This window comes from Neoarius graeffei, chromosome 12 (assembly GCF_027579695.1).
Source record: "Neoarius graeffei isolate fNeoGra1 chromosome 12, fNeoGra1.pri, whole genome shotgun sequence".
In the NCBI taxonomy this organism is placed as follows: Eukaryota; Metazoa; Chordata; class Actinopteri; order Siluriformes; family Ariidae; genus Neoarius; species Neoarius graeffei.
The window spans coordinates 6138073-6161221 of NC_083580.1; the positions used below are offsets into that span (position 1 = coordinate 6138073).

Genomic DNA, 23149 nt, shown 5'->3' on the forward strand with positions numbered 1-23149 from the left:
TTAAAATCACTACGCCATATAAAAATTGTTATAAATCTGCGATTTTGTTTTTTAAACCGAAAGCTGAAAGTTAGGTATAGAATATGTTTCTTACAGAATATGTTACGATGGTAGCTGGTCTTGTATGAATTTCTGAGCTATAAAATGAGTCGTGGTCTATTTTTTACCGTAGCGTGTTATTTGTGTGCAGGGAAGGACACACATTAACAATTTGCATGTGTAGAATGGAATTTTCCACTCCAGCAGTTAGAAGTTGATCGCGCTTCCATTTGCGGTCTTTCTGTTACGCGGGTGATCTGTTCGGACGTTATCGCTGAAAAGCTGAGTTTTCACGGCTTTATTTTGTTTTAGTCTTGCAGTATAAGGCAACAGAATGTTAATTTTTCATCTTACTTTCATATTTCGTAGTGTTTGCGTATTTTTGGCCAATATTTTGCAGCCATGGTCAATTTAGATCGAACTTTTGATAGAATCTACGGCCAGTCATTTTGCCCCGCCCCCAGCTCGCGCTCCGTCCGGTGCGGTAGTGATGTCCCGTTGCTCACGCGCCGCAGCAGAGACCCGCGCGACCTTCAGCCGGTACAGTCGCTGTTCTTTTACCACCGCCGTTATTCTCATCTTTCCGGTGTGTTCTTGATTTTTCCATTGTGTCCTATTTCGCCGTATCAAATCCCCAAAATCTCATCTCATCTCATTATCTCTAGCCGCTTTATCCTTCTACAGGGTCGCAGGCAAGCTGGAGCCTATCCCAGCTGACTACGGGCGAAAGGCGGGGTACACCCTGGACAAGTCGCCAGGTCATCACAGGGCAAATCCCCAAAATGTATCATATTATTCATATTTAAGTGAATAATCAATTCAGTCATCATAACTTGGCATTTTTAACCCAAGCGATCAAAAAAGAGGAAATTTATTCAATATTTTCACTCATCTGTGAAGGAGCAGCTTTAATTCTTCATGATGGAGTTATTTTATATGGAAATCAATTTTACAAAAGCATTTGAATTGTAATCAAAATAAATTTCCATCTTTATTCTTATTAAACATGACAAAAGAAAAACATTGAGCGTAAAGTAAAATTAGAAAATTTATTTTTTGACCATAATGTCCCAAATGAGAGACCAGTTTCTGAGACAGACCCAAATACTCTAACTTGTACGATGTCGTAAAATACAGAGACACCTGGCGTTAGATTCCCCCCCCCATCCAGTAAACAACATACTCGTCAACAATTAAGGTCCCCAACCATTAGCAGAGTAACCCCACCTCTTACATTTTTTTTTTATTTTGCAAAAATACACGATTTACAAAAATGGCATTTTTGCGATCAAATCAGCGGAATTCCGTGAATTTTTCACAGCCCTGTATGATGACTATGAAGGAAGATATTGTGAAAAAAAAATCTGTACCCTATGGGTCCATGTGGCTACTGTTTATAAATAATAGTTTTATGCTCCCATGTCTATACAGTAAATACAGCATATATATTTACTCTACGAGGCAGTAGCCACAAAAATGACTCGTAATCCAAAAATTTGGGGGGGGGGGGGGGGGGATTCACAGAAGTAAAATATACCAAGTGTCTGTACTTTATATTATTCAACTCTTACAGTTTTCGAAACTGAAACCTCCGAACCGAGGCTGACACACATGCTGTTGCCACGACCCAAACTCTTATTTCCCGGAAATGGCCCGGCGCTAGAGCTCAGTGGAACGCACTTTCCCTCTGTAATAAGCATCAACATGTCTGAAAGCCATTTCTTTAGTCTAGTCCATTTATTTCGAATGGTGAACCGAACTGTATACACTCACCGGCTATTTTAATCAGAACACGTGTATGCGCATGCGCAGTGTGCGATCGTTACACTCCTACAACATGATGACGTAGTGACTAGCGCCTCTATATGAGGCAGTAGACACAACAAAAATGATTCCGACTTGGATTTTTTGATGACCTTGACCGGATGACCCTCAAAATGTTGGAGGTTCTATTTGAGACCGATGCCCATCTATCCTGAAGGGTTCATGATGATTGATCCATTCGTTTGCCCGTGATATCGTTTACAAAACATAAAAAAACCCCAAGCGAAAACAGTACCTCGCCCCCTGGTGGACTCCGTCCTGGGCGAGGTAAATAGCTCTAGCTAGCAAAAAACAAAGCTTGTCATGTGACCGAGAAACCAGAAATTCTTGAAAATTGAAAATTTTGTAGTGCTGTCTGAATGTATAGTCAGAATTATTATATTACACCCTATATAGTCAGTGGATCACATCACACAAACACCATTGTACTGCGGTCGCACATCTTCACAGAGCTGTAAAAGCCGTTTCATAACGACCGTTAAGTATTTTGAAGTATCGCATCGCAGTAGTTTGTTTTTCCCTTATGACAACAGGCACGAGACAAATTTATAAGCTGTGGCGCGAAAATGGTGATAATACAGGGTGCTTCAAAAAAATTTGATATTTCACAAATCTAACAACTTTGCCAATTCTCGTTCAACTGACCGCAAACGTTACCAGCATGAGTGAAAACAGGTCGAAATTGTGTGCATTTTTATCTTGGGTATAGAAATGCCATTCGCTGGAAAAGAAACGGCGCTGTGTGTGTTCGAGTACGCTCGAACACAGTCCAACAAAACCGTGCAGCGTGCATTTATGAGAGAATTCTCTTAAAAAAAAAAAAACGGACCTGACTACCAATTTGACGTGCGCCGTGTCTCGCATCTCAGGCGGCGTGCATATTGAAAAACTGTGAAATGGCTCATGGAATCCACACACCTTTGAATTTCTCGGTCAAATTTTGCGACAGGAATCTTATATTGCTCAACATTAAGCCTGTTCAGCTTCATTTGCCTGGACTTTGTAGTTTCTGGGATATTTACACTACCGTTCAAAAGTTTGGGGTCACCCAGACAATTTTGTGTTTTCCATGAAAAGTCACACTTTTATTTACCATCATAAGTTGTAAAATGAATAGAAAATATAGTCGAGACATTTTTCTGGCCATTTTGAGCATTTAATCGACCCCACAAATTAATGTGATGCTCCAGAAACTCAATCTGCTCAAAGGAAGGTCAGTTTTATAGCTTCTCTAAAGAGCTCAACTGTTTTCAGCTGTGCTAACATGATTGTACAAGGGTTTTCTAATCATCCATTAGCCTTCTGAGGCAATGAGCAAACACATTGTACCATTAGAACACTGGAGTGAGAGTTGCTGGAAATGGGCCTCTATACACCTATGGAGATATTGCACCAAAAACCAGACATTTAAAAATAAAATCTCATATCATCTCTAGCCGCTTTATCCTGTTCTACAGGGTCGCAGGCAAGCTGGAGCCTATCCCAGCTGACTACGGGCGAAAGGCGGGGTACACCCTGGACAAGTCGCCAGGTCATCACAGGGCTGGCACATAGACACAGACAACCATTCACACTCACATTCACACCTACGCTCAATTTAGAGTCACCAGTTAACCTAACCTGCATGTCTTTGGACTGTGGGGGAAACCAGAGCACCCGGAGGAAACCCACGCGGACAACATGCAAACTCCGCACAGAAAGGCCCTCGCCGGCCACGGGGTTCGAACCCGGACCTTCTCGCTGTGAGGCGACAGCGCTAACCACTACACCACCGTGCCGTCCGCTTTACAATTATAGATACAGAAAAAATAAATAAATAAAAATTAAAATAAAAATAATAAATAAAAAAAATAATTAAAAAAAAAGTCCACCGAGTAGGGGTCAGGATGTAATTCCCGTGGTGCAGCAGCCACAGTCCCACCAAAAGGCGCACGAAAACGAGTCCCACATCTCCAGCACCGCCGCCGTCAACAACATCGCTCGAACACCACGCCATGGATCCACAAAGCGAGCAGAGAAGCTCCGCCACGCAGAGCGCTGGTGTGTTCCAAATCGCCTGCACAGCCGCTGCGACGCCACCGAGCAACATCGCTCGGAACATCACACCAAGCACTAAAGCACAGAGTGCTGGACAACCACGATGTTAAATGAGCAACGAGCTCACTGCAGTCCACAGCTGGGAGCGCAGGCATCGCCCACAGCAAACCAAGGCCTGGAGGGAACCGACGCCCAAAACTGGGTCTGGAGCTACACCACAACCGGCGGACAAAACAGTCAAACATCAAACTACATAAACACACAGAAAAAAATTAATAAAAAAAATGAAAATAGAAAAAGAAAATAAAAATAAAATAATAAAAGCTCTGGTGAGAAGCGGCAGCCAGAACACGCACGACGTACTCTCAACCGGAAACGGGAAAAAAAAAAAAAAAAAAAAAGGACTTTTTCACTATAAAAACAGGAACTGTTCTATTTAGTAGAATTTAGCTAGAAGTCATTTACCACATTAGCAATGTATAGAGTGGATTTCTGATTAGTTTAAAGTGTCCTTCGTTGAAAAGAACAGTGCTTTTCTTTCAAAAATAAGGACATTTCAAAGTGACCCCAAACTTTTGAACGGTAGTGTACATCTCAAATATCAGATTTTTTGAAAAAACCCTGTATATTATTGCATGTTGAGGTGAACGGACAGAGGAAGAAGAAGAAAAAAAAAACCCACACGCATAAACGGGCATTCAGGTACAATTAAAAAGAGTAAGAGAAGAAAAAAAACAAGCTCAAATAGAATTACAGTGCAGAGCGACAAATTAATCAAAATGTGATTTAATAGAAGTCAGCGGTGAAGAAGAAGAAAAAAAAAAGTGCTCAGCCTTGATTTGAAAGATTCAGCCGACACAAAGTACTTTGGATTTATTAATGTGGGAAATATGCTCAGCATAATATGGATTTATTTTTGAAAACCCACCAGCCGACACGTTTTAACCGTGCGACAGTAACGACGTAAATAACGGCACGGCAGAGTAGCGCTCGAAAGCGTGTTTTATTTTTATTTTTTCCTCCCCATTTCACCAACGAGCTCACTATATAGTCCTTTAAATAGAATTCCCTAGATAGTGAGTGATTTCGGACACGGCCAGTGCATGAGAAAATTTTACCTTTGACCCTTTTGTGACAGAGTGCTGACGCTGGAGACTCCTTCCATAAACGTTAAACAAATCCCCGTGTGATGATCAAGAGGAAGGAAACAAACAAAAACCACCTCCTCAGAACATTCACGCTCAAACTTTTTTTTAAAAAAATCACTTAAAGCTTTTTATGCTTCCTAAAATCTCCACGCAAACCCGAATGACCCTGAATTTCAGACAATGTTGAACAATGTTCTCATTAAAAAAAGTCTTTAAGATGTCAGACATGTTCAGGAGGTACAGATAACAATCGGTTCGTAAGCGCGGCTTTGGGTTGCACACCTTCCACAGCCAGCCTCGCACACCTGACGCACCGTCTCCGTCTCCCACACACGCAAGGGCTTGAGGAAAGTCCCAGTTTTCCCGCTTTACATCACACGACTAATGTGTCTGAATTACAAGGGGAAAGTTTCACACTGCAGCCTCGAACAGACCTCCATCTCCACCCTGACGGAGCTAATGTTTCGCCCCGATGTGCCTTGGCTTCGCTAGTGCTTACGTTTGGGCCTGTCTGCTTAGAAACGAGTCACCCGGACTGCACCTAGTATCATCACACATCCACGGAACAGAGTGTACACACGCTGCTGTGTTAGGAAAGACTCCAGACACCGGTTTCGCAATCCTTCAGCCAACATGTCAGTTTCACCGACTTGAATTTGCTACACTGTCAGGAGGGGGAAAAAAAAAAAAAAAAGCTTCCTGTGTCTTCTAAAAGGTACCCATGGTCTGATTGTGTACAACCCCAATTCCAAAAAAGTTGGGACAGGGGCAATAAGAGGCTGGAAAAGTTAAAGGTACAAAAAAGGAACAGCTGGAGGACCAAATTGCAACTCATTAGGTCAATTAGCAATAGGTCATTAACATGACTGGGTATAAAAAGAGCATCTTGGAGTGGCAGCGGCTCTCAGAAGTAAAGATGGGAAGAGGATCGCCAATCCCCCTAATTCTGCACCGACAAATAGTGGAGCAATATCAGAAAGGAGTTCGACAGTGTAAAATTGCAAAGAGTTTGAACATATCATCATCTACAGTGCATAATATCATCAAAAGATTCAGAGAATCTGGAAGAATCTCTGTGCGCAAGGGTCAAGGCCGGAAAACCATACCGGGTGCCCGTGATCTTCGGGCCCTTAGACGGCACTGCATCACATACAGGCATGCTTCTGTATTGGAAATCACAAAATGGGCTCAGGAATATTTCCAGAGAACATTATCTGTGAACACAATTCACCGTGCCATCCGCCGTTGCCAGCTAAAACTCTATAGTTCAAAGAAGAAGCCGCATCTAAACACGATCCAGAAGCGCAGACGTCTTCTCTGGGCCAAGGCTCATTTAAAATGGACTGTGGCAAAGTGGAAAACTGTTCTGTGATTAGACGAATCAAAATTTGAAGTTCTTTATGGAAATCAGGGACGCCGTGTCATTCGGACTAAAGAGGAGAAGGACGACCCAAGTTGTGATCAGCGCTCAGTTCAGAAGCCTGCATCTCTGATGGTATGGGGTTGCATTAGTGCGTGTGGCATGGGCAGCTTACACATCTGGAAAGACACCATCAATGCTGAAAGGTATATCCAGGTTCTAGAGCAACATATGCTCCCATCCAGACGACGTCTCTTTCAGGGAAGACCTTGCATTTTCCAACATGACAATGCCAAACCACATACTGCATCAATTACAGCATCATGGCTGCGTAGAAGAAGGGTCCTGGTACTGAACTGGCCAGCCTGCAGTCCAGATCTTTCACCCATAGAAAACATTTGGCGCATCATAAAACGGAAGATACGACAAAAAAAAGACCTAAGACAGTTGAGCAACTAGAATCCTACATTAGACAAGAATGGGTTAACATTCCTATCCCTAAACTTGAGCAACTTGTCTCCTCAGTCCCCAGACGTTTACAGACTGTTGTAAAGAGAAAAGGGGATGTCTCACAGTGGTAAACATGGCCTTGTCCCAACTTTGAGATGTGGTGTTGTCATGAAATTTAAAATCACCTCATTTTTCTCTTTAAATGATACATTTTCTCAGTTTAAACATGAGATACGTCATCCATGTTCTATTCTGAATAAAATATGGAATTTTGAAACTTCCACATCATTGCATTCCGTTTTTATTTACAATTTGTACTTTGCCCCAACTTTTTTGGAATCGGGGTTTTATCTTAAATATATAGAAAGACGCGTCAAGTTCTCTCAAAGCTTCTGATTGGCAAAACTGTTTTTGTGACGTCACTAAACAGGCTAAAGGGTCAGGAAGTCGACGTCATCTGATGCCTCTGAACAGTCGGCTTAAATCTTATGCTACACCTCTGGGGGTGGGACATACAGTACCAATCCCCCCCAAAAAAAGTTTGTACACCCCTACTCACTCATCCGTACATTTTTCTGCATTTTCTACATTGTAGAATACTGTAGATATCAAAACTATGAAATGACACATGGAACATGTACAGATTTATTCTATCAACATTCCCTGGATATGAGCAATCGCGCGCTCTGATTGGCTACTCGACTACTAGGCTATCAGCTCATATACCGCAAGTAGAGAAAAACAAAATGGCGGCGTGCATCACTTTGTCATCAAGTATTTAAAAGAAACAAACAGCTAAATTCATATAATCCCCCCCCCCCAAAAAAAATCCCAAAAGCTCCTGTTCCACACTCCAGCCCAGTCGGTGGCAGTAATGCACCTTTAAGTTGGTTTACCAACCGCCAAAAAAAAAAACCTAAAGAAGAAGAAAAAGAAAATAGTGGTGCGTGTTGCTGAACCAACCGAGGACGAAATAAAGATTCTACTCGAAACCACACACACAAAAAAAGTATTTGATGAGAAGAACACATTTTATTTTTCAAGAATTATTATTAAAACATTTTCCACAAATTGTTAGTCATTTCGTTGGTTTGTTTACATTCTAAGCCGAAATGATTTTGTTGGATGGTTTCATATAAAGTTTATATTTATCGAATTTGCGCCCCAAAAAAAAAAAAAAAAAAAGCAAGCTCCGTTTCTCAAAATCCAATGAATGTGGATAGAATAAAACAGTTATTCCACTCAATCCCATCTTACATGGCTTACAGACAACTCAGTGCTACGCGCCTCATCAGCCGTCAGCTCAAGTACGACTTGATTTTGTGGAATAACAATTGTGTGGTAAATAAATAATTTAAATTAAAAAAAAAAAAGTTTCTTATTTTAGATTCTTCGGCATAGCCACTGTTTCCCTTGACGCTTTACACACTTGAGGCCAATTTATGCTAACAACACAGTCCTCGCAGATGGCGTCGCAGATGGCGTCTGCGTAGCCCCCCCCCCTTCGCAGACACTCTGCGCGCACCTCCCAAAAATTGTGACCACCGCAGAAGCCTCGCAGACAGTGTCGCAGACAAGAGGGCTCTGATTGGTCCACTCTACATCCACTGTACACGCACTTCCACTTCCCTACTTTCCCAGTTTGGTTTGTTTTCACAACCGCCATTTTTAAAAACACGAGCGAAGATGGAGCAGCACGAAGAGCGGTTGATCGAGGAAGTGAGGAAGTACGTACATCTATACGACTCCAGTTCTAGTCATTATAAGTAACCGGAGGATAAACACTCCACTAACCACACCCACCAACTACTCCTAGCGTTTTCGCGACTTCGCGCCCCCTTGCGTTGTGGCGGTGAATAACATCGCGCACGCCTATTACTCCCCGCTCAACGATAAATTACAACTGTCTGCGAAAAGCTATCTGCGAAAGCCTTGTCGCAAGAGCATGCAGAGGCCCTTATTCTCTTAACCAGCTTCCTGAGGTTATCACCTGGAACGCTTTGCAATTAACAGGTGCCTCGTCAAAAGTTAATTAGCGGACGAGTTTCGTGCCGTCTTAATGTGCTCGAGATCAAACAGTAAAGAGTAAACAACAACAACATACAGTCCCTGACAAAAGTCTTGTCACTTATCCATTTTGTCGAAACAACAGCTTATAACCTGACCTTTCATTAATCCATTGGTTTTAGAAATGGCTCATATGAAAGCTAAAACCCTCCCAAATTATGTTTAATATACTAAAATTTGCTGCACTGAAGAAAGATTGATCATTTAATGAACACAGAAAGGTCAGATTTTGGCAAGACGAACGTTGTGTCGCCTACAGAGAGTAATGTGAAAACTGAACAAATAATTTACTTCAAATACAAAAATATATGTTGCATAACATCAGTGAATTAAGTAGTGGTGCTGTGAGATCCAGATTTAATATCTTGTATGACTTCCATGAGCTTGAAGGACTGCATCCATGCGGTTCGACAACGATTCAGACAATTTATTGATGAAGTCATCAGGAATAGCAAAGAAAGCAGTCTTACATGCCTCCCAGAGTTCAAGATTCTTTGGTTTCGTCTTCCATGCTTCCTCTTTCATTCTCCCCCAGACATGCTCAATGATGTTCATGTCTGGTGACTGGGCTGGCCAGTCCTGGAGCACCTTGATCATCTTCGCCTTGAGGAACTTTGATGTAGAGATGGAAGTATGTGATGGAGCGCCATCCTGCTGCAAAATTTGACCCCTTTTATGGTTGGGAATGTAAGAGGTAGCTAATACTTCTTGATATTTTAGGCTATTGATATTGCCTTCCACCCTGCAAATCTCTCGCACACCCCCATACTGGATGTAACCCCAGACCAGGATTTTTCCGCCACCAAACTTAACTGTTTTCTGGGTGAATCTCAGATCCACGCGGGCTCCAGTAGATCTCCTGCAATATTTGCGGTGGCTGTGATGTACAGTTCCTGACAAAAGTCTCGTCGCTTGGGTACAAGTTGACCTTAAGTGCCCCTCAAATATATGTCTAATCAATTTTTTTTTTTTTTTAACAAGAAATGACTAATTTCAATCCCAACAGCTTTTGAAATAACGTTTTGGTGCCAAACGAAACTGCTGAAAAGCATTCTAACGTTCACAGCTTGGTAAAGCCCACTGAGTCAGTTTTTGCAAAGGCAAAAGTCTTGTCATCTTGTCATATGATGCACCCAATCCTAGATTACAGCCTCACCTGTGATCAATAATTGATCAATCAATTAGTGGGTGTGTATAAAAAGAACCCCAGCACACCAGACCTTCACATCAACTGCAACTTGACCTCTGACAACATGCCTAAGATTCACCCTGAGACCAAAGCGTTGATTATCAAGAGGCTGAAGACCAGATCCACTGCTGAGGTGGCCGACACCTTCAATGGTGTCTCAGCGTCAAGTACAAAGAATAAGAAAAAGATTTGAAGAGACTGGAGATGTTTTTTGACCAGCCCAGGTCCGGCAGACCCTGCAAGACAACTGCTCGGGAGGACCGTTTGTTGGCTCGAAAATCCAAGGCCAGCCCCTTTTCCACTGCAGCAGAGCTCCACCAGGCCTGGTCACCTCAAGTCCCCGTGTCAACCAGAACAGTTTGTAGAATTCTGTCTCGAAATGGCCTCCATGGTCGAATCAGTGCCCAGAAACCAGCACTAAACAAAAGGCAATTAAGAAAACGTGTGGCATTTGCCAAGGCCCACAGCCTGCTAAAAGGATGGACGCTGGAAAAGTGGCAGAAGGTGGATTTCGCAGATGAATCTTCGGTCGAATTACATCACAGCTGCCGCAAATATTGCAGGAGACCTACTGGAGTCCGCGTGGATCCGAGATTCACCCAGAAAACAGTTAAGTTTGGTGGCGGAAAAATCCTGGTCTGGGGTTACATCCAGTATGGGGGTGTGCGAGAGATTTGCAGGGTGGAAGGCAATATCAATAGCCTAAAATATCAAGAAGTATTAGCTACCTCTTACATTCCCAACCATAAAAGGGGTCAAATTTTGCAGCAGGATGGTGCTCCATCGCATACTTCCATCTTTACATCAAAGTTCCTCAAGGCGAAGATCATCAAGGTGCTCCAGGACTGGCCAGCCCAGTCACCAGACATGAACATCATTCAGCATGTCTGGGGGAGAATGAAAGAGGAAGCATGGAAGACGAAACCAAAGAATCTTGAACTCTGGGAGGCATGTAAGACTGCTTTCTTTGCTATTCCTGATGACTTCTTCAATAAATTGTCTGAATCGTTGTCGAACCGCATGGATGCAGTCCTTCAAGCTCATGGAAGTCATACAAGATATTAAATCTGGATCTCACAGCACCACTACTTAATTCACTGATGTTATGCAACATATATTTTTGTATTTGAAGTAAATTATTTGTTCAATTTTCACATTACTCTCTGTAGGCGACACAACGTTCGTCTTGCCAAAATCTGACCTTTGTGTTCATTAAATGATCAATCTTTCTTCAGTGCAGCAAATTTTAGTATATTAAACATAATTTGGGAGGGTTTTAGCTTTCATATGAGCCATTTCTAAAACCAATGGATTAATTACAAGTCAGGTTATAAGCTGTTGTTTCGACAAAATGGATAAGCGACAAGACTTTTGTCAGGGACTGTACCGGTAAGTAAATAGCCCTATTTAACACAATAACTGTAATAATCCATATAATATCAAGAAACGCTCTACTAAGTAAAGATAATTCTTTACTTTAAGACATGAAGTGTCTTAATAAAGAACAAACACAATGCGAAGGCGTGTCCAAACTTTTCAGGAGTCACTGATGTATCGGTGTGTTGCGCTGCTCATTTGGAATGATGTTAAAACCCGCTTAAAGGAACAGTCCACCATACTTCCATAATGAAATATGCTCTTATCTGAATTGAGACGAGCTGCTCCGTACCTCTCCGAGCTTTGCGCGACCTCCCAGTCAGTCAGACGCGCTGTCACTCCTGTTAGCAATGTAGCTAGGCTCAGCATGGCCAATGGTATTTTTTGGGGCTGTAGTTAGATGCGACCAAACTCTTCCGCGTTTTTCCTGTTTACATAGGTTTATATGACCAGTGATATGAAACAAGTTCAGTTACACAAATTGAAACGTAGCGATTTTCTATGCTATGGAAAGTGCGCACTATAATGACAGGCGTACTAACACCTTCTGCACGCTTCGGCAGCGCATTGATATCTGAGCTCCGTATCAGTGCGCTGCCGAAGCGCGCAGAAGGTGTTAGTACGCCTGTCATTATAGTGCAGACTTTCCATAGCATAGAAAATCGCTACGTTTCAATTTGTGTAACTGAACTTGTTTCATATCACTGGTCATATAAACCTATGTAAACAGGAAAAACGTGGAAGAGTTTGGTCGCATCTAACTACAGCCCCAAAAAATACCATTGGCCATACTGAGCCTAGCTACATTGCTAACAGGAGTGACAGCGCGTCTGACTGCGTCTGACTGACTGGGAGGTCGCGCAAAGCTCGGAGAGGTACGGAGCAGCTCGTCTCAATTCAGATAAGAGCATATTTCATTATGGAAGTACGGTGGACTGTTCCTTTAACAGCGACGTCTTGCTTCAGAATTAAATTCCGTCCAGATTTAGGATTACGCGATCCAAAGACTTGTGCGTGACTCAAACCTGACCTCGACACAGCAGTTTGCTTCATGTGAGCTTTCCATGAAATACGATTATCATCAGTGGTACACTTTAGTCCTGTGGTGATCATGTGGTAACACCCTGGTTGCTTTATTTGCTCAGACGGACTGACGCAATCCGGTGTGTCTCAGACTTGTGGTGGAATTCCCAAGTAGGAGCTTCCTGGAAATGATGACATCATGCTCTAATTAAAGTACGATTAAGACGCATGAGGATGAATGCTGTTCTAACACGAGACGTTTAATGCGCTGTTCGAGATGATGCTCGTGGAAATAGCAACATGATGCCCTCCCGATCCCACGCTCGAGCAGACAAGGTGAAGTTTCGACATTCAGCCTGGATCATGTCACCATTTCTAAAAAGATTAGCAAAGTGCTCTACTGAGATTTGTTGTGGTTTCTCAAAATATCTTGACCCACCAAGATTTGTTCAACCAATCAGGACAAAAGGAGTGTGTGTGTCTGTCTGGTGCTCTCACTTACGCTCTGGGCGTGGCTTAAGAACATGTTCAGGTTGAGCTTTAAAGCATCAACCAAAATCGCTGACTGCACCTTTAAATCCACCATATTTTACATTTCCCATTAATTCAATAACAGGAAATGACATCACTTAGTGACTCAGGCTCGGTCTCGTCACACAGCTGTCACTTTTAGACAAAAATATTCAGCGGCGCTTCCTGATTCGCTGCGTCTCCACAGCTGATTTTTGAAAGCAAGGCGATGTACCGTGTATTCGGTTTAACAGCCGGGATGAGTCAGTGGTCTGAAACCTGTCCTGCACTTCCTGTTCCACTGACTGGCAGCTGTGTGTGAAGTGTGGAGCTTGAAGCTGAGCCCCTCCTGAGCTTCCTCTCAGGATTTCAGAAAGCTGGAACACTCGCACGACCTCATTCACTTTCAAACAGACTCCATCTTGTAATCCTCTGCTTTCCTTCACACGCGTTACAGAACCGCATGAAAAACATTAATCTCACCGATTCCCTTTACCTGGGTGTCTCTCTCTCTCTCTCTCTCTCTCTCCCCCCATCTGCATCACTTTCTCCTATACGTCTTCCTCTCCCCCCATGTGTCTCTCTTGCTTACACCATTCATCTGCTCATCTCTCCATCAGTCTTTCACTCTTTCCATTTGTCTGTCTTACCCATCTCTCCATCACTCGTCAGCATTTGTCCTGGTCTCCCTCTGCCTCTTTCATTCTGTCTCAGTTTGACTTTCTTGCTTCATCTCTCTCTCTCATCTCCCAATCTGTCTGTCTCTCTCCCTGTCCCCGCATCTGTCTGTTTCTCTCCCTAGCACGCACACACTCTTCCCCCTCATCTGTCTGTCTGTCTCTCTCTCCCAGTCTGTCTCTCTCCCTCTCCCTCCCCCCACCTCCCCATCTGTCTGTCTGTCTCTCCCTCCCTTCCTGTACCCCCCCTTCCCTGTATCCCCCCACAGGACTCATTCTCTCTCTCCCTGTCTGTCTGTCTCTTTCACACTCTCCCTCCCCACCTCCCCGTCTGTCTCCCCCATCTGCCTCTCTTTCCCTACCTCCATCTGTCTCTCTCCCTCCCTCCCTCTCCATCTGTCTGTCTGTCTCCCCCCCTTGCTCACTCTCTCTCTCCTTGACTCACTCTCTCTCCCTCCCAGTCTGTCTGTCTGTTTCTCTCCCTAGCACGCACACACTCTTCCCCCTCATCTGTCTGTCTGTCTCTCTCTCTCTCCCCCAGTCTGTCTCTCTCACTCTCCCTCCCCCCACCTCCTCATCTGTCTGTCTGTCTCTCCCTCCCTTCCTGTACCCCCCCACAGTACTCATTCTCTCTCCCTGTCTGTCTGTCTCTTTCACACTCTCCCTCCCCACCTCCCTGTCTGTCTCCCCCATCTGCCTCTTTCCCTACCTCCATCTGTCTCTCTCCCTCCCTCCCTCTCCATCTGTCTGTCTGTCTCTCCTTCTCTCTCTCTCTCCTTGACTCACTCACACTCTCACTCTCCCAGTCTGTCTGTCTCTTGCTTGCTCCGTTCATTTGCTCATCTCTCCATTCGTCTGTCTTCCTCATCTCTCCCTCATTCCATCTGTGTTTGTCCTCCTCCGTCTCCATCTGCCTCTTTCGCTGTCTCCGTCTGACTTTCTTGCTCCATCTCTCCTCTGCCACCTTCTCCTGTCTCTCCCTCTCTCTTGATTTGTCTGCATCTCTCGTCTATCCCACTCCTGCTCCGTCTCTCACACTCTCCATCTTCCACTCTAGCGCCGTCTGTCAAACCAGATACTCGTGAAGAGCAAATGTTGTGAAAACTGGTGGAGAAAATGTAGATGATGAAGGGGGGTACGGTGGTGTAACACGCAGGACCACTCCCGCTGCTCTCTCCTCAGAGCGCGATACTGTCAAGCTCCAATATACACACTGAGGCACTGCAGCGCCGCTTTAACACAGAAAGCAGCTGTGTGTGTGTGTGTGTGTGTGTGTGTGTGTGTGTGTGGACTGCTTGAGGTGTTCATCAGTTTCACGTGGGTAAAAGTGGAAGCTTTGGTCCAACATTTATTTTTCTTTCTGTAATCACAATGTCAAGCAATTTATTATTCAATATAAAAAAAAAAATGACACCCTTCAAGGCTGAGTATTCACCCAAACAGCATTCTTTTCTTTCTAACACACCTCCCCGTCTCACTCACTCAACCTCACGCCATATTTAGCAAACTCCCAGAGCGCCAAACCAGTGAAATGTCCGAGTACAGGTCCCTTTGCCTTGATCTACGATTCGATATCTTCCTGTTACACGGAGTGGAGTCGAAACAGGGCTGTAATGAGAGCGATAAGGCTGTCTGGGGCTGGAAATGACAGACCTGCCATCCAAAATTATTTCGGCGCGAGGGAGCCAATCGGAGACGTGCTGCAGTCGGCGCGCGGCGTCCCGCCAGCAGTGCGCATATTTTCCTCGTATTATGTCTGGGTCACTGTGTGTCCCTGGATGACTGTGTCGCATCTGAATAGGACGGATTTGCCTATCTTCAGACACCATGTCTCGATGAAACAGAAGCAGAATATCAGTGTGCGCGCGCGCGCACACACGCGTGTGTGTGTGTGTGTTTTCCCACGTTCGGAATAAGGAAATCCCATCCTTGTATCAATGACACGAGACGCTTGTATCAGAGCAGACAGAAAAACAGCTCTGTTTGTGTGTCGGAGAAGGAGGGAGGGAAAAAAAAACAGGAAGGAAAGGGGGGGAAAAAAAATCAGTAATCTCATTAAGCCATGGAGAGATAAGCTGTGTCTGAGAATCCAGAGTGTAATATTCTTCCCACACACACACACACACACACACACACACACACACAGAAAGAGAGAATGTAGACTTGTTCGGCTGACATGATTTTTGCATGCGAGACATAGCACGAGTCTGGACTATGACGTCGATGTGGAGAGATGAAAGCATGAATATGGAGTGGGCTGAAAAAGAAGCGGAGACAAAAGACAAAAAAAAAAAAAGAGACAGACACGGAAGAAAGGATGAGAGACTACACAGGAGTGAGAACAAGAGAATGACAAAAGAGGGGTGCAGGGGAGCGAAGGGAGTGTGTGAGGAGCATTAATGAGGGCAGCAGACAGCAGTCTGACCCACTCAGACACGCGCCAGACGTCTGAGCAGGGCTCCGGGGCGTGCGTTTTTGCATACGGACGTGCATGGAATGCAGACACGCACGCAATTTCTTCCTAGTACATAGAATGTGGAAAAATATGTAGAACCTTTTTTCCTTCTTTTTCTTCTTAAATTAATAGTTTAAACCATAGCCTCAGGAAAAATCCAGCATGGGCCTCTTGTTAATCATTTTACACACACATCCGTTCCTTTCCCTTCACTTCCTTCTAGTTGCTCACTATAGTAGAGCAGAACTGCCATACGGTCTGGGGGTGGAGCTTTGTGTACGTGGGCGGGCTCAAGGAGTTAAATAAATTCAAATCCTTCCCAGTTTTGGACAAATTTGACCTAATACCACTTTTTTTTTTTTAAAGGTGCGATATGCATGTCTGCAGTGGCGGCTGCTGGTTTTTAAAACAGGGGAAGCCCATTTTACGCATTCATCGTAAAACCTGTAGGCCGGATATCAAAGCATAGAAAGGTGTGCCCCATTAGCATAGTGAACTAGACAACCCTACCTAGTGGCAGAAAGTATTTTTGCTTGTACATTTCATGTTATAGTCTGGCTTGCCAGGCTAGTGCCTCATATCCTTAATCAAAAATATCAAACATCCAAAAATCACTGGCTGTTCAACGAAGAGCCTTGAACATCATACCCTGATATGCAACACAGAGTCTTTAACACAACACCCAGCTGTGCAACACATCCTTGAACATCTTCTGCAGCACAGTCTGGAAATTCATAACCAGGTAGGCTATGCAACACACAGAACCTTGAATATTATACGCAGGTATAACCTATAACACAGAGCCCACCATTCTCTTAACATTACTGAACAATATACACACTTCAGATTCATGAACACTATTTATACACAAATTCTGCCCTCCGCTCCTTTTCCAGAAAATGGTCTGTGACCCTGTCATACCAGCTGGTTGTGCTTTCCAGAGACTTCACCAATTTCTGTTAGCAGCTAGCACTGCAGATCCCAATAAGGCTCGAGCTAGCCTACAACCACGTTGATTGAACTACAAATGAAATAAACGAGTGAATTCGCGAATGATCAAACTGATAGAATGGATGAAAGTTAACGGAGCACAACGAGTAATATTTACATTTATTTACAGAGTAATGTACAGAGACATCAATGAGAAGAACCGTTTATATGAAAAGAAATTCGGACAGCACTTTGGCACACGACTACACTTTCTCGACATCCGCTCGGGACTGACTGATCATACTTACCGTGTTCCTCGCCGATGCCGAAGTACAGAGCCTGCCCTCCTCATGTCTTTCAAACACTACCTCCAATAATCCTTCATCAGCCCGGCTTCTTGCCCCTCCCACTGCCTCGTTTCGTCCCAGAGAAGCCCGGCTTCGCTGGAAGTGACGATTTTGTCGATTTTAACCAATAACAACTAGCCGAAATTGGCTGTTCAGAGCCGTCTCGTAGACTGCAACGGAAACCCGGCTGCCAGCGCATAGAGCCCATTGAAATAAGAAAGGTTACAGCCAGTGTTGCCAGATTGGGCGGTTTTAAGTGGATTTTGGCGGGTTTTGAACATATTTTGGCTGGAAAACGTCAGCAGTATCTGGCAACGCTGGTTACAGCCTGGCAGCAAAGGTGATTCTCGTAGCGAACTGCAAGTTCGTCAGACATCACTCAAATAAGTTACAGGATAGTTATGAACGTAAATACAATCTTGGGCATATATTATGTTATGCAAGTTATTGTTTTAATGAGAATTCAACGTCGTAGATGCCGCAGTTTGGGGAGAGAATTTTAGGGGAAGCTCGGCTTCCCTTGTTGTCTCTGAGAAATCGCCCCTGCATGTCTGACATAAGAATTCTCGGCTTCCTGTCGAATCCCTACTCCACGTGCCAAACAAACCGGCGCATTATAAATTGATAAAGTTCGGGATCCGCCCCTAGCGTAAGAAACAAGGGAGGGGGCAGCGCACAGTCCGTCCTGCCCCTCTTGCAGTTGCCGGCTTGCATATTAGCAGATCTTGCACTAACCACTGCATGTTGGGACGTTTTGCAACACAGCATGATGTTACTTGACGTTCTCTACAACCGAGAGGAACCGTCAGGACCTTCTAGGCGTTCAGAGAAGCCCAGACGTAGATCAGCGTTTCAAATGTTATAGCTAATTTCTTTCATTATAATTATTCTCTTCTGAATCGGCCTCATTTTCTGTCAAATTTGCTTCAGAAGTGAAAGGGTTACCGTCCTGAAAACATTAAAATCGAGTTCTCCAATGAGACGGTTTTGTTCGTTGTCTCTAGGCTGAGAAGAGTTTAGAGCTGCTCACTCATTGGTTCGGACTTCATTGCCGGGACAGAAGGCCATGGCAGTGCATGTTTATGCAGGAAGTGACAGATGAACTAATTAACCAAATCAGATTTTGATTTATAGTAGGAGGGACCAAAAATTCATCACCCTCAGACTTCTCAAAGGCCAATGCGAGCTTAATCATGACTCTGCGCTGTCAGTGCAGCAGTGAAGTCACCTTCCAGCCAGTGTAGCGCTCATCAGTAGTGTTAGCGAATGCTAATAAAGCGACCAAGCCAGTGCTATCTATCGACAGGCTAACGACTGAGAAACTAATGGCCCTTTTCCACTACCCTTTTTCAGCTCACTTCAGCCCGACACGGCTCGCGTTTCGACTACCTTAGAGCAGCACGACTCAGCTCGCTTCAGCCCTGCTTAGCACCCAAAACTCGCACGGTTTTGGAGTGGGGCTGAAGCGAGCCAAACCGAGCCGAGTGGGGCTAGGGGCGTGAGGAGACACTCCCCTGTGCACTGATTGGTGAGGAGGAGTGTCCTCACACGCCCACACACGCCCCGCGAGCACACTGGGATCTGTAAACACCGTAAACCCGGAAGAAGAATAATTACGAATTACGAGAATTTCTGAAGCCTTATGCGCCTCGCCTCATCTATATGCTCTTGCCAGTATCTGTTGGCGTTGTCGGTGACAACAAGCCACAGCACCAAGACCAGCAACACTAACGACTCCATGTTTATTGTTTACTATCCGGGTCGTGAGACTACCGCTTAAAAGGTCACTGATGTCACTGTTTGCGCTGCCTAACGACATCACGTGACGTCCACCCACTTTCGCTAACTCCACCCAATGTGTCCACCCACTTCCAGCCAGCACGGTTCAGCGCGGTTGTAGTCGAAATGCAACTCCAACAGCCCCGCTCAGCTCGACTCAGCCCAACTCAGCACCGCACGGCTCAGCCCAACTCAGCCGCGTTGGTAGTGGAAAAGCGGCATAAGATTTCTGTCTCCAGACTCTTCTTCCACGCTGCACGCTCGCTACAGTATTTTTCACTCAGATTTAAGTATTCATTTCCCGATGTGCTTAGTTACTTTTAAAATCAGCATCAAAAACTAGACACGGCGGCGCGGCCTGGCCGCTAATCCCTTACAGAATCCTTTGCCCTGTTGCTTTTTTGGTGTCTGGCTAAGCTCAAGTCCCAGCTCTAATAGGAACACTTCGCCACTGCTCTATGGACCCTTCCCACGTGATGTCACGACAAACGCGGCCGCCATTTTGGACATGAACTACCAGTAGTCTACCACAGCCAACAACGAGGAACGACGGCGAAGCATCGAAAGGAATATAGCCATCAAAGAAAGTTTTTACTTTCAGCAAGACTTCCATCATGCCATTATATTGTTGTGCACCTGGATGTCGTAACCATCAACACACAAGGCAAGATTTATCATTTTATCGGATCCCGACAGATGCTGACCGACGGAGAAGATGGATGGTCTCTAAAATATTGGCAAAATGATGTTTATTGACATAGCAATCGTGTGTAACGGGAAGCATTTGCATATCCGAAGTGTTGTGTTTGCACCAAAGATAAAATAAACCGATATGACAACGACTGCTGCTGCCAGGTTGGGGACACAAACTAGTAGAAAGGAAGTGTGCCAACAGTGCCAACACACTTCCTTAGTGGTCGATTCTGCTTTAAGGTAAGATGCATTTAATTATTCGTCTGCTGTGGGTTTGGAATCGGTAGCCTGACCGATTCGTTCATGTTTGTGGTGCCGTTTGTTTGTTGACGCGTGTTGAAATGGAAGATTGGTTGTTGACATGATTTCCAGTGATGCTTTGGTGCTGCTGTGGATCAGATGTGTTGAGTAGCCTGACTTTTTTTTTTTTTTCCTTGCGTGTGGTACCATTGTTGGCGCGAGGTTGTTTTTTGAACATGCCAATGCGGACACGATTTCCCCTGATGAGTTATGACTTCAGACGCGATGCGTGTGTGGAGTCCGCGTGATATGTGCGTAAGATAGGCTTCTCATGTGTTTGAAGATCCGCGCTCTGAGGCCATGTACACACGTACCCGGGTATTTTTAAAACCGAACATTTTCCCCCCCTCCGTTTATAAAAATGTTTTATCCACACCACCTCGTCTTCGAAAAAAATCCCTTCCACACATAACCGAACATCTACGTTTTCAATCACATTCATAAGCATTCTAAACCTGTAGATGGCATTATTTCCCCAAATCACATCAGAATAGCCCTCTGTTGGCGTCACTTCCGCCTAAACATAAAACATGGCGCCAAGCTCGTTTGTCTGGACAGACTCAGAGACAGAATTGCTTCTAAACACTATTTTGGAGTATAAACTAGAGGTCTGCGTGGGTCGGATTTTTCAGTCCCGCTCCCGCCCGCATTGTGCAGTCCCACTCCCGCCTGCGCCCGCAAAGAATTATGATTTTCAGTCCCGCTCCCGCCCACAAAAAAATTATGATTTTCAGTCCCGCTCCCGCCATATTTTGTCCCGCTCCTGCCCGCAAATCCCGCATGATGCAGACGTTCGCGTTATTTCTCAAGAAAGTTCGTGTCTTGACACAGTGTGATGGTGCCCCGCCCCCTACTTTGAGTGGATTTGAGCATAAATATCTACAGCTCACGTTCGTTATTATTTACCTTCTTTCTGAATTCAGCATGTAGTGTCTCTAATAATAATTAGTGCTGTCAAGCAATTAAAATACCTAATCGCGAATCGCACATTTTTATCACATGAGAAACCATTGTAATTCTCTGATCAGCATAAAAAAGTGAACGGCCCTGCTTTGTACCAATGGTGTTTCTTCTTTTTTTTTTTTATTACAAAGCAGAGCTAGTAAGAGAAGTGAATTGATTTACTTGTTGCGTTAGTCTACAACTCTAATCAGAGAGACAGGTTACACAGTGACGGTAGGTTTGACTCAATGCTATCCCAGAAATCCTTCCTGTAATATGCAAATTTGGCCGCCTCTGATTGGACAGCCAAATTTGCATATTACAGGAAGGATTTCTGGGATAGCATTGAGTCAAGCCTACCGTCACTGTGTAATCTGTCTCTCTGATTAAAATTGTAGACTAACTCAAGCAGTAAATCAATTCACTTCTCTTACTAGCTCTGCTTTGCAATAAAAAAACAAAACAAACAAACAACAGCAAACCATCATTGGTACAAGGCAAGCCCATTCACTTTATGCTGATCAGAGAATTACAATGGTTTCTCATGTGATAAAAATGTGCGATTCGCGATTAAATATTTTAATCACTTGACAGCACTAATTATTATTAGAGACACTACATAACTCAATACGTAACTCAAGCAGTAAATCACTTCATTCATGGTTATCTTGCTAGCTGGGTGTGAACTGCGAGTCATTAGAGTGATCAAAGGATTTCCCGTTAGGGTGATCAGTGGCAAATTTAAGATGCCATTCCTCACTCAATCTGGCAATCTGACTCTCTGTAAATTTAGGCATCTTAAAATGTTTTATTAATGCCAAATAAAATATCCAGCACAAATTATCTATGATAGACACAAATTAATAATTTATAAATTTTAGTTAGCGGGACTGCAGCTTATCACCGCTCCTGCCTGCGCCGCATATGTGCACTCCCACTCCCGCCCGCAATGAGCTTTCAAAATTTGTCCCGCGCCGCACTGCTTTGCGGCGGGTCCCGCGGGACTCCCGCGGGAGTGCAGGGCTCTAGTATAAACTTCAAAAGACGCAAGAAAACGTTGATTGGGAATCTTGTCAGTAGTTGGGCTTCTAAAATTAAACATGTAAATAGCACCTGCACAATAATTAACACTTTCAAGGCACTACTCCGATCCATTACTCTTTGTCCATGCTTAATCTGGCTTCTGCAGTAAACAAAGGTCGCAGGTTTGACGTCAGGGCAGATTTGTCGTCATTTTTTTTGGCGCTGATTGTGACGTTCTGAAACGCAAACCTCCGGTTATCTCTGTCTACACGAAAAGGTATACACGGAGTTTTCAAAAATCTTCACTTTGCCCGGAGTTTTTTTAAATATTCGTTTTTGATGTGTTTTCATGTGGATGACAGGCCAAAACGTAGAAAAATATCTTCGATTTGGCAGATACCCGGCTACGTGTGGACGGGGTCTGAGACAAGCGCAAGCACCCCCCCCAGGGAAAAAAAAGGGACCCCCCCGAAAATATCGGCATAGTTCGAACACTGGGTTGGAGAAAGTAATGGCAAATAGTGAGTGCACAAACCACAGAAGGTAAACTGTACACAGCGCCAGGGCAGTGTGATGGTATGTCTACTTTTAGATTGTGTTAGCTTGTCAATGAACACACTCGTCACTCGACGAGTTTCACGTCTTTACGACGGATACTTAAATGTGTGTTAGGTATTATTGTTGCAGTCTAAGCAGTCACTGTAGCAGCTAGATGAGCGAGAACCGAAAGGGTCTGTGCCATAAACCGTTATTTCTTCATGGCCAAAATGGCGGTCGCGTTTACGAAGGTCACGCGAGTGAAAAGGGTCTATAACCAAGGAGCAGTACCTTCATCAGGATTGACGAGAGGTTCGAGTACTCCCTCGGAGCAGTGCTCCTACTTCTCTCGTTTCACTGGACACTACAGCGACCACCATCTCGAGGACGACCCGTTCTCCGTCAGGACTAGCTGGTTAGCATGCTAACATCCGGACATACA

General features: G+C 44.3%; 1 protein-coding gene across 1 annotated transcript in view; it reads right to left on the bottom strand.

Annotated features, from left to right (window-relative positions):
- Positions 1–23149, bottom strand: part of dym (dymeclin) — a 213472-nt gene that overhangs the window by 54291 nt on the left and 136032 nt on the right. The gene's annotated exons all lie outside the window — the stretch shown is intronic.